Source organism: Labeo rohita, chromosome 3 (assembly GCF_022985175.1).
Source record: "Labeo rohita strain BAU-BD-2019 chromosome 3, IGBB_LRoh.1.0, whole genome shotgun sequence".
NCBI lineage: Eukaryota > Metazoa > Chordata > Actinopteri > Cypriniformes > Cyprinidae > Labeo > Labeo rohita.
This window is the reverse complement of record NC_066871.1, coordinates 4411258-4428433: the sequence shown is the minus strand read 5'-3', so window position 1 is coordinate 4428433 and position 17176 is coordinate 4411258. Positions and strand designations below refer to the sequence as shown.

Here is a 17176-nt window from a genome sequence, read left to right as displayed (position 1 = left end):
GACACATTCAAGGCCCAGAAAGAAAGTAAGGACATTGTTAAAGGGGTCATCGGATGCCTATTTTCCACAAGTTGATATGATTCTTTAGGGTCTTAATGAAAAGTCTATAATATACTTTGATTAAAAATTCTCAGTGGTAGTGTAAAACAACACCTTTTTTACCTTGTCAAAATGAGCTCTGCAAAAATCAACCCATTCTGAGGGGATTGTTCCTTTAAATGCAAATGAGCTCTACTCGCTCTGCCCCCTCTTCTCTCTGTGGAGTGACGAGCCTGTTTACTTTAGCTGCATTAAGCATGTTTAGCTGTGAAACTTGCTAACTAGCACGTCATTAGGAAAGATGACTGCAGAGATTCATAAAAAAAAAAAACTTACATTCCTGCTGTAGGCGAAGCTGGATCACGAATGATTTGCATGAACATAGATGCATTTATGTAGATCGGGAGGCACATTCCCTTCACAAACAAACATAATCTACTGCATCTTCAGCAGTTCAGACGTCGGGAGCAAATGACGACCACTATGTTCATTCTTACGTCTAGCAACACAACACCTCAATCGCTCAATCTGAGATATTCTTGTCTAACTTACATCCCTGTTCCGGCATCAAAACAATGGAGGTCGGACTGTTACAGCTGATTTAGGTCAGGTCTGAGGTGAGACGCTGGGATCGTGGGAGCGGCCTCTGTCGGTGTGACGCCATCTGAGAATGGCTTGATTTGAAAAAGAGGATATTATTTTTACAGATTAATTAAAAACCACTGCATGGATTTTTTTTTTATCATTATAGGGTAGATTTGTACATACACTGCCAACACACATTAATGTTCAAACAACGTGTAAAAGTAAAGTTTGCATCCGATGGCCCCTTTAAAATAGCCCATGTGATATCAGTGGTTCAACCGTAATTTTATGCAGTGACAAGAATGTGTGCAAAGAAAACAAAAATAATGACTTTATTCAACACTTCTCTTCCGTGTCAGTCTTCGACGGATTTTCACAAGAGTATACGACACATGCGGGGTACTGTTGTGAACAAAAAGTGTGCAAAAAGTATTCTCTTAGTTTCATAGCATGACAGTTGAAACACTGATGTCACATCTATTAAACTCGCTCCAGAATTAAATCTTTTTTTGGCAGAATTTAAGCTTTCATTCAGGAGCAAATTCAAAGCCACTTCTTTTTCCATGGCAAAACTTTGAACTTTGTCTCAAAAAACTCATTTAACATCATAAAGGGCTTTCGATTACATTGACCAAATTTGGTGTTGATCTGTTAAAATCTCCTGAAGAGTTTGAAAACAATGCCTACAAATGGCAAAATTGGCACAAGGCTTGCAGAGAAAATCCAAAATAACAGACTTTCTGTTGGGTTTCGGGCTTTGTATCGGCTGACTTTTTTGTAGGCATTGGTGTGTTATAAATGTCTACCGAATTCCGCACATGTATGCGAAACAGCTCGAGGGAGGGGCACTTCACTGAAATTTTATAGGTGGCGCTATTGAGCCATTTTGCCACACTCACTTCTGAAACCCATATCAGATGTAAATTTTCACCACTTTTGGCGTTTTTTAAAGTTTCATGAGTTTTCAAATATGTTAGGCCTTCAAAAATGAGATTCGTTTTGGAAAAGATGAAAAAGAATAAACTGAATTCCAACAGGGTCCTCGCACCATCTGTGCCCGGGCCCTGAAAAGTTTCTTTCTTAGGTGGAACAAAAATGAAGATATTTGTTAAAGTGTTAGTAAACTGTGTTGTGTCCACTTGACTTTCATTGTATTTTTTGTCCATACTATGGACAAAATTCAATGGGACACAAAATTTTGGTTACAAACATTCTTCAAAATATCTTCTATTTGTTTCCACATAAGAAAGAAAGTCAAAGGAATTACATGATGGGTGGGAAATTATGACAGAATGTTAATCTTTGACAACTATCCTTTTTAATCTCAGTCTATCATATGACTTGAGGTGTTTTAAAGTCAGATGGGCATATGAAATCATTTTATGATACTATAAAGGTGATTTGATTTTTGTACTTTTCATACTTGACAGCATGTGAACTGATGCTGAACTGAAAGTGCTGCATGAAGGTTCCCCAAAACAGTTTAACAAAATTAGATGCATATATGTTTGGAAGCACTGCATCTTATACCAAATCATTATAGCTTCATTATACTATTCAGTCACTCCCTCAAGGCAAGACATGATCCTAAGCAAACACTTGTTCTTCAACAGAGCCAAAGCTAGACATTCATATGCACAACACAGCTGAAATGATTCTGAAGTTAAGCTTCTCTAAATACACATTACACATCTAAATTTAAATAAACTCAAAATTAAATCTAAAGTTATACAATTTAGACAAAACAAAACAGCATTTTCAACATGATCTCGTTACATATATTATGTAAAATGTGGTTCTACCACAGGTACATTTACGTTTGCAAAGACACTAAAACGTACAATACTGACAGCATCTGAAATGTAAATTGTTTACGAACGAATAACTCCACAGATGTGCAATTGTAAATGGTATAAAGATTCTGTAAATATTTAATGTTTCCATATTGTACGTTTCAGAACCTTTTCAAACATACAAAAAGGATGTTTGTGTAAATTTTACATTTGATTGCTTATGTATAAACCGTGAGACCAGGCTGTCACTGCTGTTAGGAAAGTTTAATAATTCAGCCTTTAACACTGTTGATTATAAAAATGAATATAAAAAGGCATGTTTTTGTTAAGCACAACTCTTCATTGTCCTTAGTAGGCTACTCGGAAAGTTTACCTTCATTCAGCTCCAGCTCATATATTACAATGAATGGGAGGAACTACAATGCAAAATACTGTATGGTTCAACAAGCCCCGCCTTCTAAATAAAAGAGCCAATCAGCAATAGTTAAAGGGATCGCATCACCACAGCTACTGTTGGAAATGTGAATATGGTTTCTTTTTTCAATGCTACATTAAGAGAACAAACAACATTTATGGCTCAGTTGATGTCAGAGTTTGTTGCTTTTGATGTTTCACTACTTCTCCATTCAAACAAAGGATCTGGTCCTTGATCCTTTAGCTGCCCGGAGGCATTGCAAATATGGTCACCGAGTTCACAGACTTTTTAGAAAAGGGTCTTCTGTGCCTCAAAAACCATGTCAAAGAAAGCTTGGGTCCTGAATATTAATTATGTTATGTGACGTTTATATTGATTTGCTGAGAGTCTGACGTTGAACCTGCAAGCCAAAGTGGGATTGTATCACTTTCCCATTAAGCATCTATTTTAATTAAAAACAAACAAACAAACAAACAAGGCGAGTAATATAACACTTGCTGGATGTGATTACCTATGTCCAAACCCCAGTCATAATGATATTCAATACAAAAGCACAACTGTGAGCGTGATATCGCTACAAGACATCTCTGATACACTGTCAGGGTTTGTTTTGTAATAATGTCTGGAAAGTTTCTCTCTGTGATTACATCAGAAACTCTTATTGGTAATAACATGCGGCATGCATTTGCTGATGCTACAACGATCTCTTTACAAATGAAATAGGTTGGAAAATGTTAGTTGTAATGGTGACAAATGAGAGCATAACATTCTCCAGCACACCACTTCTGTCCTCCTGTAGAGTCTACTAAATGTGACGCTGTATGACGGTGTCATTCTCTCTTAGGGCTTTCTGTAAATTGAGAATGTAAGCCATTATATCCAGAGGATTTGTTCCATCATGTCCATTTGTGTTAGCATGAAAGTGATGCTTAAACTGGTTTAGCTTCATAATAGTCACAGTTAATGTTTCGGTGATAAAGCCAGAGGTATCTAATCTGGTAGAGTAAACAGTAAGCATATTTTGGCGTGCTGTCCTGGGGGAGGGCTCCGAGCCCAGAATATGGCCCAAACCCAGAGAACTCCCCCCATCCCAAGTATAGGATGAGGATAGATTAAGAGTGAGGAGTTGGGGTGGAGGGGGGATGCCGAAAAACAGTCGAATGACGGAGGTAAGTCGGCTGTGTGCATATATATGACTTTGGATGATTAGCTAGACGAGTTGCACCTGTGCCGAATTAGTTGATTATCTGATCGTGCTCCTCCCGAACTTTGTTATCAAACATCATATCAGCATCAATGTCAGCCATATTACATTTCGCTACAATTAAAAAGTACACAGAATTTTAATAATTGTCCAGCATCTCTTGACTTAATTAATTCAAGCGAACCAAATGAGAGTGGACATATATATATATATATATATATATATATGTCCACTCTTATTTTGATGGACAGGGTCTTAAAAATTCCGTCATAATCTATTATTATTTTAATTTTCATATTTTCATTAGAATAACACATTTAATTGCTTTTATTTTTGTTCACATTTTTTAAACAGTGCAGTGTTTAAAAAATACACCAGGGCTGGGTAAAATTTTAATGAACCAATATTGATTCTTAAATCACAATCAATCTTTTGGTCTATGCTGTTTTCAGTTGATGAATGGACATAGTGTGTCTTCCTTCCAATAAATAGCAATTGGCTAGGCTTTGTGTTACTTTTGATGTGAAAATTTTATTTTCTTCAATTTCCTTAAAAAATTCAAGCAATAAATACCGTTTTGGTGCTCTTTAATGTGGCGTGATAGATCGATGTATTGTGTACTTGCCTGTGTGTAATCAAACGCATAGGAAAACATTCGTGAGAGTTTCGTTTTTGTTCTGTATCCCGCACTCTGCTGCCACACTGGAGTGCACTCGCCACCAACTGGACAGAATTACAGCTACAATTTACAGTAGATCGCCCTCAGTGTAAAATGACGGATGATCACAGCTATCACACACATCATATACATCATATATATATATATATATATATATATAGGATTACTATGCCAGGACACAGTTAGCATGCAATTCATTCACAGAGACCAGAGGCTGCAGCATGAAAGAGAGCCAGATAATCTACTGAAATTGATGCAAATGATGATTAGCAATATTTGAGCGCACATCTGGAGCTGTGTTGCCACCTTAGGCGGCTGTCTCATGTCCAGTATAGTGTTGTTACCCAAGCAGCATTTTTTTTTTTATATTAAAAACAATAAACTGTCTTTATTGTTTTAAATTTTAAATTTTAAATAACAGTGAGAAATCTGGATCAGACTCAAACCTTAATTTGAGCCAATATTTCTTTCCTGATTTTGTGCACAGCTCTGATGAAAGCAATTATGAGTTAACTTTCAGTGCTCTTTATTGTATAAACCAGAGCTACAGTATTTTTTCCAGCCATAAAAACATATTGGATCATTTTTTAAAAATACATTTATTTAAAATAAGATTTTAGCTGTTTTTCTAGCACTTTTGTGATAAACTCACACCATCACATAGAGAATGAGTCACTCTCCATCTCTGTGAAACTGCCACGGAAATATGAAGACAGTTATTGTTATATTTTAAAATTTTTCCTTCCTAGGCTCATTCGAAATACATGCCTCTATGTACATTTCCGCAAAACTGACAAAACATACCTATATGTATGAATCACTGCATTTCACTGCAAATCTAGTTGAAATGAACACTAGAGGCAGTAAAACAACTTTTATTCCTTTTCACACAAAGTATGATTTACAGCACCAGAGTTTTGATTAATAAAGCCAAATTTTCATACAGTTCCTTGCAGAATATTCTCTTTTGACTTCAAAACAATTTTAACATCCTGCACGATGTAAAAACAGAAACTTTTGAACATTGTCATCACGTATATAACTTCATATGGATGATTTTTCTAATTTAGCAGGGTTGCTCGGTAGCTCACACGATACAGTGTTGCACTTGAAAAGCGAAGAGCTCTGGTACAAACGCTGTGAAATGATGTTTCGACAAAACATGCACGCCAGCATCAACAAATGCATTTTTATATAGTTTTTGCATTTGTTAACACTATCAGGTAGTTTTAGGGCATTAAACTTTTGTGTGTTGAGACAATGAGCCTGGGTTGGTTTTTTCCATACATGCATACATTTTTAATCTGGACATCCTGGTGGTAGAATATCTGTATAAAACAACATACAAATGTAGGCAAGTACAACAATATGTGCATATTATTATCATTATTGATACTATATTTAAAATCCATCTCCCTCATCGCATTGCATATTCACTTTCAGTTTGGACAGATGAATCACTTGCCGCTGGACACTTGTCGCGTCACGCCTGGTTAAGACTGATTAAGCTGCAGATGACAGAGGCAGATTGTGTTAACGTCATGAGTGTCTGTCTCTCCACTGGACAAATGACAGTGGTAATGTGATTTCACAGGGAGATAAAGAGCATGTGTGTTTGAGAACGTTTTATTAAATGAGCCCTGACCAGCATCCAGCTTCATGCGTAGTGTTTCATGTACTGGGACAGATTTAATAAACTCAGATCTGATCCGTTTAACACACCACGAGAAACAAAGCGGGAATGATTGGCAATAAAATTCGAGCTGGTTAAAAACAGAAAAGTCAATGCTAATTCAGTAAGTGAGGGGTTATTGTTTCCTACAGCTCTCAGGCACTGTTTGTACTTGTTGAACACCTGTAAGTGCACATACAGCAAACATGAACGCTGGGATACATGAGGCTCTAATTATCTCAGGGTGTGTGTACCGTAGCACGTGTGGTCACTCAATGTGTAATGAAACTCTTGGTGAACTCGTGGACCCCTGCGTAACCCCACGTCGCAGACCCTAAAGGACAGCTGGTGCTAACGTCCTCACATAACGCCACGTTACACCCAATTCCAATTGAGTGACTAAAGGGGTTTAACAACAGCACGGTCGACCCTGGGTAGTAGTCTCAAGTCCACAAACATACTGCCAGCAAAAATGGTAAGCACTTTTTCCATGTGGCAAGCTGTAATTTGTTTGGCTGGCTTTATGCAACTTCTACGCAAGGTTACTGTATTGAGCACTTTTGAGCAAAAATGAATTAATGGAACTGTCAAAGTTGATCAGTTTTATTTGAGGCACTCAGTAGCAGATATGCACAAACAGTTTGATTCACCGTACAAACGTACAAACAGCAAACAGAAGTTTAATAACATTTCTGAGTTTTCTGTTATCATTCTTTTTTGTTCCAACACTGCTGTTTTACATAATTTTACAGTCAAATGTTCTCTCGATTGGGTCTTGGCCAGAATAAGCTACAATGAGGACTAGACTAGTCAAAAATCTGCAAAACCTAGGCAACATAGGTAAAATGTGCCTCTATGTCCAAAAACAACGTAGCTATACATGCAATTCACTACAGCAGAAATGAACACCAGTGGCTGTACAATGCCAACAACTTGTATATCTTTTCACTCCATTTATGGTTACAGGGGTAGATTAATAAATTAATAAAATTTATTGATTAATGAAATGATTAATCAAGACTTGCCATGTAGTTCCTTCCAAAAATACCATATTATGAACTGTTTTATCACAGTACATAAAGGCTTTTTCACATAAAACATGAAAATTTGGTGCAATGATGCTTTTGAATCAAAACAATAGATCCTTATAGTGCTATTCACACCAGGGGCGCTCATTTGAACAATGAAAAAGAGGATTTTTTTCCGTCCTGTGTGCCGATTTCCCTGCTCCATCACTCTGCGATGAAATGGGACGTCTAATTAGATTTGAGCTTAGATTATGTGCACGGAGCAGCTGCTGTTGCATAAAAGGCGAGAGTGGTGGCGGTGTTTCGATATCAACTTTATCAATTTTAAACAAATCTTTTGAATGATGCATTGGCAAACAATTTTTGAATTCACTTTTTGCCACTTAGTGGCAAAACAATGTAATCGACAACATTATTTGAAGTGCCGATTACTTTCAAAAGCCCTGTTTGCTCTATTTTGATCGCTACCACAGACATGTGTGTTTATATCTGAACTGTGAAACTTTTATCCCAGTGTTTCTTTGATATTATAAATGACTGCAAAACAGAAATAATACTGTGCAGTTGAAAAGACTGTTTGTAAAGCTATTTCTTTCCCAAACACGGTCTGTCTCTGTGCCACAGGCAGCGTGAAAGCAGATTTGAACATTCTGGATAGTGTTAATTTCGTTGTTGAATAATTTTCATCGTAATTTGTCAAACATTTTTTTCACCAATGAAAAAATGAATAAAATGAGACAAAAATGTTAGGGAGGGACAATTTGGGAAGAGAATAATGCAGGACAAATTTGCAGCATGATTAGGAGGTTAGACGTGTGCATAAGGACTGTAGCATAGCCTACATCTATCCGGTGGGACATAAACTGGCATACATTTGCTGCGGTCTCGTAAAACGGTCAGAAACGTCAATATCTGGGAGTAAGAAAAGAGCAGACATACACTGCCCTCCAAAAGTTTGGAAACAGCCCTAGAAGAGTGGGGTTTTGGACAATATTGGCATGAATCCTTTTTAATTTGTGACAATTTTGCACTGATAGGGGACAACACAAACTACGAAAACATATTTATAACATAAACAGTTTATACATATTAAAAAAAAAAAAAAAACTTACATTTTCAATTCATCAAAATATCCACCATTAGCAGCTATTACAGCTCTGCATAATCTGGGCCTAAATTTATTGTATTCTAAACTTAATTGGCAATCAATTGTTGAAGCTATTAAGGTGTGCTGACCCAAAAATCTTTTAAAAACCTGGGCCAAGTTTAAACCAGTAAGCAGGCATCACAGCTGACAAAGGGGCATGTCTGACTTTGACATGTATATATTGCAATTATTACGCAATCAAAATGAAAATTATTATTGCTGGTCTTCAAAGATAATGTCAAGTTACTTTAATGCATTTGCACCAAAAAGTACTCTTTTGTGTCTCATGAACGGAGAAATACAAATAAAATGATGTCGAATTGTCTGTTTTGATGAGTATTCAGGCAAACACATTTGGTTTCGTCTTAAGTGAACGCAAACAACTGGGAGACTATCGGACCTGTATCAGTACATTGCATCCAAGCATTCAGTTTTAAAGGGACAGCAGCTATTTAGTTTCTACTGTCTGTGGTATTGATGTTAAGTAAGCAACAAAAGTAAGACAGAAAATCACTCACTGCTCTTGACTTAATCTAAGAATTAATCTTAACTAAGACTAAGTTTGCTGTCAAAATTAACACTGGTTCCGCTAAGACTTTTGCAAAGGTTTCACTGCCAGCAGAACCTGATTTTACCAAGTACGACATGTTCCTGGATCAACCAATTAACCAATCAGATCTTATAGTTTTTGTGAAGTGTAGGCTTACAATCAGTGTTTGGTGCTTGTACATCAGTGTCATTCATCTTTTACTCTGATTTTAGGGATTACTCATGGGTAAGATTAGGTTTAAGTTGTAATGCTTAATGTTGTTCCAGGGTCAAAAAAAAATATGTTGACCTAGGAACACATCTAACTCAGCAAAATCAGGACGTGCTTAACAAACACAGGCGAATCATTGTCATTTAGAGATGAGATTGTATGTGCGTTTGATTTGCGATCTTGATCTTTTAACGATTAATCATGCAGCTCTACATTATAGATAGTTTTTGGTGTAGAACCAAACTTTATTTATCTTAATTTAATGCTGTTGAGCAGCGGGCAATGTTAAATCCATACACAGAACACATATCTAAGGAAAAATGGATTGCTGATTGATCAATCATTTTATTGCTGTGTGAAAGCATTGTTTGTTCAGCAATTCCCTTCGCTTTTTTGCATCGCTCTCAGTGTGAAATGGCCTTATAACATTTTGATGTTTGCATTACATAACCAGACAACCATATTTACGGCTGTTATGACATAGTAAACTTGCTCACTAGCTCACCTGGTAAAGCACTGCACTCAGGACGAGTCTATAGAGTCACAATAAAAGAGCTCAAAGAATTGGTTAGATTTATAGCTGTTTTAGTTTTTTTTTTTATGTTATTTTTAATGCAATTTAGCATTAAACTTTAGCGCCACTTACTGGACATTTCATTTCCAAAGTACCGCAATATGCACAACAGCTAATGTATTAAAACATTGCCAGATTCACATCTATCAGTTTTAGACAAAACTGAACCTGCTTTTAGCTTTTAAAGTGTTGTAAAATGTGCAACAAGCACCACAATATAATTTCGGAGAAATCTCACCACATATATATTTTTAATGTGAGATAAAATTAAGTGCAGAGTCATGCCTAAATGTGGCAAAGTCTCTTTTTAGTCTTTGTTTTGGAAAGAAAAAAAAATATCTATCTATTGATCTATCTATATAAAACAAACACAGACTAGATCCATAGAAAGTAAATTAAAATCTTATTAAATCTTATTAAATTCCAGGTGTAGAATGAATTTCATTTTAAAGGTCAGATCAGAAATAGTGATGAAATTTTCTGTTCTCTTTCCACACCTACAGCTTCTCCCTTATGTCTCTTGGCATTGTACTGATAAGTCAGCATAAAACAGATACTGATTACACTGTTTGAACAAACGGATATGATTTCATTGTGGACAGTTACCCCAAAAGACCGGATTTGGGTTTAATATGAACAAAGCACAGTAAATACAGCTATGACATTTTTCTTTGCCTCAAATGCTCTTTCTGTTTGACATACTGTAATGGAAAAATGAGCAGTGTCTGAACAAAATGCATGGTATAGAGGATGAAATCTTCTCCTCTACACATACCCTTTTCTCTGTCACCTGATTTGGTCCTATGATTCAGCAGAAGGGAAACGTCTTTTTTTAAAACATCCTCTTTGCTGCCTTAAATGGGAGAACATATTCCTTTTTTAATACAGAAGCACATGAAGCGGCGTAAACTGTTGTCTAAATATATCCTTTATATTAAGCACAGACTGGGAGCAATGAGAAAGCTGCATTCACAAGGGTGAAAAACAATAAACATCACTGTGCTAAAAACACAGACATTACAGACCTAATGTGATGCTTCCCACCTCACAATGTGATATATCAGCCCACGGCATCTACACTCCAAGAACAGAGGCATGGATATTGATTAAAGCATTAACTATACTTACAGTAAACACAATAATGTGGTTTCCGGTTTGCATCCATTCCTTCAGACTAGTAGTGAACAAGTCTTATAAATAAATTATTCTTGTTCACATCCATGCACTGACCGTTAAGACCCTACTTAAGAGTCTGAATAAAGCACAAGCAATGTCTAAAAAGCAAGTGTTTTCCCCTCTTGAACTACATATGTGTGCCCTTTTAAAAAAGTATTAGATTCAAAATACATCTATTTTATACTAAGTATAGTTCATTAACATAATTACTGACATTACTAAAGACTTACTGATATAAAAATTGTACTTAAACTTTATTTGGATTACTACTTGTGCACAATAATTATTTCTTAATATTAAGCCTAAAACGTGTTTTAATGTCACTATTGCTGATGACTGTATGATCTTTGAATAATATCAGTCTTTAAATGCAAAACATTTAAGGTGTACCTAAAGTATACTTGCAGTAGTTTTGTGTGGCTACAAAAGTGCCCAACTCTTTTCCATTAGTGCCGAGTTATGTGAAACAGCAAAAAGCCGAATGCTCTGAAGTAGGACACAGATTGCAACCCAAAATGAACAGTACAGCACAGACCAATTATGTGCACAGTGGGTTTGTTTACTTGTGTTTTGTCTCCTGCTAGTGTTTGTAGGACTTGGTTGCACCAGTGCCATCGCTCACATGCGTTAATCTGAAGCTTTGGGTTTACATTTGGCTTCTGGAACTTGTTTGGACGTGATAAGACAATACAAATTTGTTAATTTTTGTGTGTGTTCTCTGTATTGTCAAGGCCCAAACATGAATGTTCTCTAAATTAGTCAAAGTTGGAAAAATAAAAAATAGCTTCTACAACCACGAAAATGGATGATGGCATCAGGTTATGTGGAGACATTTATGACCATATAAAGTACAACCGAAAGGCCCCCAGTTACACACGCTGCCATCATTAGACCACTTCCTCAGCCTGCAGGTTCAGCTGACAAAAAGTGATGCAAATGCAAGATATAACTTTTCTTGAAGGTCTATAATAAGCAAAATCCATGGCAGACGAGGTCTGTGCGCCTCAGGGCATGCGTTGAGGTTTGGATTTCAATGAGAAGGGAAAATAAGAGTGAAACAACACAAAATCAGTGTGTCACATACTGTCACTATCCCAGCATGTAAATATAAATAAATTACTGAAAATTATTCTAGTACAGCATGCTTTGAGGTTTGTACCCTGTGAACCGAAAGACCTTTTCTCTAGTGCATAATCGCTTGTTATAAAATCCTATCTTGTCTTGTAACAGTTTCTGTGTGATGCTGTAGCTGATAATAGAACCTGTAAATGTCTGAACGCATCAGATGGTTGACGGCCACTTCAGGTCCCCTCAAGCATTAAAACAGTCTGGATGGGTTTATGTTTGCATTGCAAACATAGTAAACATGTGTTCACTCTTCACAGATAATTCAGTTTTTTTAGGAACCAGTACAAAGCAGATGTTGAGTCCAGATACACATCTCTGACGTGGAAGCAACCAGTGTTGCCAGCTTGGCTGGTTATCCACTCAATTAAGCTGATTTTGACCCAAAAAAGTCCATAACACCTGGAGAGAGCTATCCATTAGCATTCCCATTCATCTCAATGGCAGTCGCTTGGTTGACACATGCAGCCCAAGAAGAATTTAGACCTGGATGCTGCCATCTTTTCTTTATGGGACTTCAGTTCTTTTTGAGTCATAAATGTCATGTTTTTGAAAATATTTAGATTTTTTATTTTCATGCAATACAATGAAAGTTGGTCCATTGTTGTTTTGGACCCGAATTACTGCATTTTTTTTTTTTTTTTGGACAAAGTGCAGGTATCACACAAACAACAAATCAATCTATATGGAAGCCCTGAGCACACACACATCACGTCGACTTCTATTTGACATCTGCAAGACATATGTTTTTAGAGTGTTTGCTCATCTGCAATAAGTCTACAGGACATCATTTTTTTTTCTGATTCATGACAGTTAGGGTATGCCGAAAAACTTTCATCTCATGTTCTCCCTCAACTTCAAAATCGTCCTATATTGTTGTTTTACCTTTTTTGTTCAGGGTGTTTGATCTTCTTTGCATGTTCACTTTGCAAAGACTGGGTTGGTACTTCTGCACTGATGCAGGATGATTTTAAAATGATTTTTGAAGTTGAGGGAGAAAATAGAGTTTTTCTACATACCCTAACTGTCTTGAGCCAGAATACACAGAGTTCAGGCAGAGCAAGACAAGATGAGCGTTTGAGATTAAAAAAAATAAAGTATTTAATTTTTGTTGAAAATAACCGATCGCTTCGCTAGATAAGACCCTTCTTCCTTGGCTGGGATCGTTTACAACTGCATTTTGGAAGTTCAAACTCGGGGCACCATATCAGTCCATTATATGGAGAAAAAACCTGAAATGTTTTCCAAACAATTACTTTATGACAGAAGAAAGAAAGACATGAACATCTTGGATAAAAAGGGGGTGAATAAATTATCTTTACATTTTTGTTCTGGAAGTGGACTTCTCCTTTAACAGACATCTTGCAGATGTATGTGTGCTACCTGGGTGAGTAATAAATAAATAAAATAAATAAATGAAAAGTTGCAATAGCACAAATGGGAAAAAATACATTTTGCGAATAGCGCTATGGGGTCAATTTTTGAATTTTGAATTGTCAGTTTTGAAACTGTTATAAACACCATTTATAACATTCCAGAAATTTGATTTATATTTAAGGGTGAAAATCTAAAGGCTTGCAGAGTGGCTTGCGCTTTCAAGCGTGATTCACAAAGCTTGATGCTTTGACTTCTTTTGGAACTGTTGTCATTGAGGGAAAAATTCGAAAGACAAAATTTGTTAATTATTCAATGTCTTATTAACAGAACTGTCATATAAAAGTAATAACACTTCAGATGTGATTACCTGCGGCTATATATTTTAGTAATAATACGTTTTGTTTATAGTTTAAAAGGTGCATCATTTAATTTGTTGCAGTCAAAAACATGTGGAGATATATATAGTGCATGTTAAAAAAAATGCAGATGTGTGAAGTCAGCGTCACCAAAATAAGAGGTCACAGAAGAAAACATGAATACAACAAAAATAAATACAACAGAACCAACCGTCAGCACAACTGTGAAAACTTTGTGATGACTCACAACCTACCGTTTCCGATTAGGTTTCGAACAGCAGGAATAAAGGTTACAACAAGCAAGCACATGAAAGTAAATGATCAGCTAAAATGTATCGATACATTTGAACTAAAGGTGATCCCTCAGTTTTTTCAGCTTGCACTTCGGTTCTTTGTGATTGCTAAAATCTAGGAATAGGCTTACCTACTTCAGTAAAGAAAGAAACATTGCACTATTATCCAAAATTTACAATAAGCAAATGCGTTATTAAAATACGATTAAAAGGTCATCTGGCTCAATTTATGAATACATAAAATATCAACAACTGGCTTGTCAGTGAATCCTCTCAGTTCCTGTCAGCGCGGGGAAACAGAGAGAGAGAACAGACCACGCGTGGCACTGACAGGACTCACTTTAAAATGTGGAAAACACTATAAAATAATGGTAGCCTGCTCTAAACAGCTATAAAACGAAATGTCATGACTTCAATTTGGCGTAAATTCAAGTGCCGAACACAAAATCGACATGCTAAAGTTAAGCTACTATTCGCGTTTGTTAACATACATGTGACGCATACAAAAAACAAGATATTATTTTATAGCTTCGTCTGTAGTGTATGTTTACATAGCATGCTGTTTTTGTACTCACAAACTCTTGCATTGATAAGATTAAGGTTAAGCAATCAGACAACTTGTTTTTAAGAGCTGCCTTTCGCAAGAGTAACTTGCATAAACCAGAAGATTTACTTTATGTGTTACTTATTTTCTAAACCAAAATAAACAATTTTATGTACGTCAAAAGGGATAACCCTCAGATTAAAATGTCGCTTTCACTTAACTTCCCTTTTATTGTTAGACACAAAAAGCAGAAAATTGTTTACTTTCAGTATTCAGGAAAAAACAAACTTGTCGCAAAGGACACAGAGAAACAAATCAAAAGTGTTTTACCTTTAGCTCGTTTAATTCCGCGAAAGTCCCCAATCTGCGATCCACAAGCGGGCATCTTCAGAGGAGCAAAACTGAATCCCAGCGCAGGATTTAACACGTAATCCAATCCTGCATGGATTGATGCGAGATGAGTCCGTCGGAGACTATCAATCTGCTCTTCAGATTTGGCGTGACCGGTCTGCGGTGAGTGACACACATGAGTTCCAGTGCACGAACACAATGAAGTGCTCAAAGTGAAGCTGCGGAGCGCTTGTCTGCATCATCAGCCTGACGTCAACACTCAGCCCACTGACCACTGCTAACTGCATTATACAATTAACTAAATGACCGCGTTAATTACAGTCAACAGAGTGAGACTAATGTTAGATAATTTTATGTAAAAGTAACAAACAGCATTACTTTTATTAATATTACCTGAGCTAATATCCATTATGGCAACAAGTACTAATAGCATCTGTTTACTAAGATGTAGGGTTTTCACGACGCGTCGTCAATCTGCCACAGAATCATTTGGCATTAGTTGGCGGCACAAAACGTAAACAATAACAAACTAAACTCGCATATTTTGTTGATTATTGCTGCTGAAATGATCAATTATTGTCATGTTTGGGCTGTACTAATTGGTCTGACCAGGAAAAACAGAATACGAGTGCAAAAAACTAGGTGTTTGTGGCCAGGCTGAACCGGGATTTCCAAGGCAAGAATCTTGACAACATTTGTGTTGGTTCTTATTATTTCCAGTCAGGTAGGTGAAAAATTAACTGCTTCTATGCATCTTTACCCCTATTGCGCCCTTTCATGCTTACTAAGACTTTCTCTATATGATTTAGCAGTTTACACAATTTTTCTTTCTGTGGTTTAGACAGCATAAATTAGCAGAACAACCTATTCAGTAGTACGTTAATTGTGCAATCCATGCTGTTGTTTACATCTGAGTATCGGCAATATGGCCGCACATCCAGGAAACTGACCAATTCATGATGTAAGTGCAAACCCTCTAAAGAAAAGACTGAGGCTATACTCGTAATTATTATTTTACTTTATTTTGATTTCTCCACTTCACAAGTGTTGCTGGTATTGTTACAAAACAAAAATACATTATATTCCAGTCAGTATTTATGAAGCTAGACTAATTTTAACGTAAGGCAAACAGTAAAATTTGGCTACAACAAAGATATTTAACATTTGCACAAATATTGCCCAAGAAACTGATGCAGTTCACTGAACACACATTAACCTCTTGTGACAACATGCCCCAATAACGTGCACGTTGTCACTTTATATGGGGTAAGTTGTCACAGTAGAACCTGCCATCAAACAGTATTTGATTTTCAGCAAAATTTTAACAGCAAAACAATTATGACGCAGTATGGTTGAAGAAAAACGTCAAATCATTTTCCGGTCAACAGAAACTGTAACTGTAAATGTTACACTGTATAAAGTAAAAACAAACATTTATGTAACCTGATATTAATGAAAATACCCCTGTCCGGAGAAGTCAGTGTTTGTAAATGATATAGCTGAGAAATGTCAGTGAGGGTTTATCCAACAGCTATATCAAACATTTAGTAATATTTTCACTACTGTAAAAAGAAAAAAAAAAAAAAAAAGACAGAAGAAATCACAGCTTGAGAAATCACACTTTTGTAATCAGACTTTTGACTCTATTGTTATAACTATAGTCCTTGCTGTGTCACTTTTAACACCTAAAGGCACCTAAAGCTTTATTGGAACCGATTGTTCTAAATTTGATAACATGTATGATACATACACAGAAGCTCTCCATTTAGGGGTCTAAAGAAAACGCAGGCAGTGCTGTAACTCATTCACCGCATATACAATGTGACAGAACATGCATAATTCCATAATGTCTTCTGCATGTAAACATTATGTTCTTCAGTGTAAAGATTAGGATATGGAAGCATGCACCATCACAAAGTCATCATGCGACAAACATGCCGTAAATGAGATCCACTGCTGTGCTACGTCTGTGGAAATGTGCTCCCCTCTGCTGTGTGATTTATTTTTGTGTGTGAAGAATTGCTGGGAGGTCCATCATTACACTCAACTCCTCACACA

General features: G+C 36.4%; 1 protein-coding gene across 3 annotated transcripts in view; it reads right to left on the bottom strand.

The window, feature by feature from the left end:
* Window positions 1-15346, bottom strand: part of gcgra (glucagon receptor a) — a 76513-nt gene extending 61167 nt beyond the window's left edge. For 2 of the 3 annotated variants that reach the window (XR_007826422.1, XM_051102199.1), the window contains exon 1: window positions 15098-15344. The gene's annotated coding sequence lies outside the window, so the exon portion shown is untranslated. Of the gene's footprint in view, window positions 1-15097 lie in introns of all 3 variants that reach the window. The other variant, XM_051102207.1, reaches the window with a different exon arrangement.
* Between the last annotated feature and the right edge of the window lie 1830 nt (window positions 15347-17176).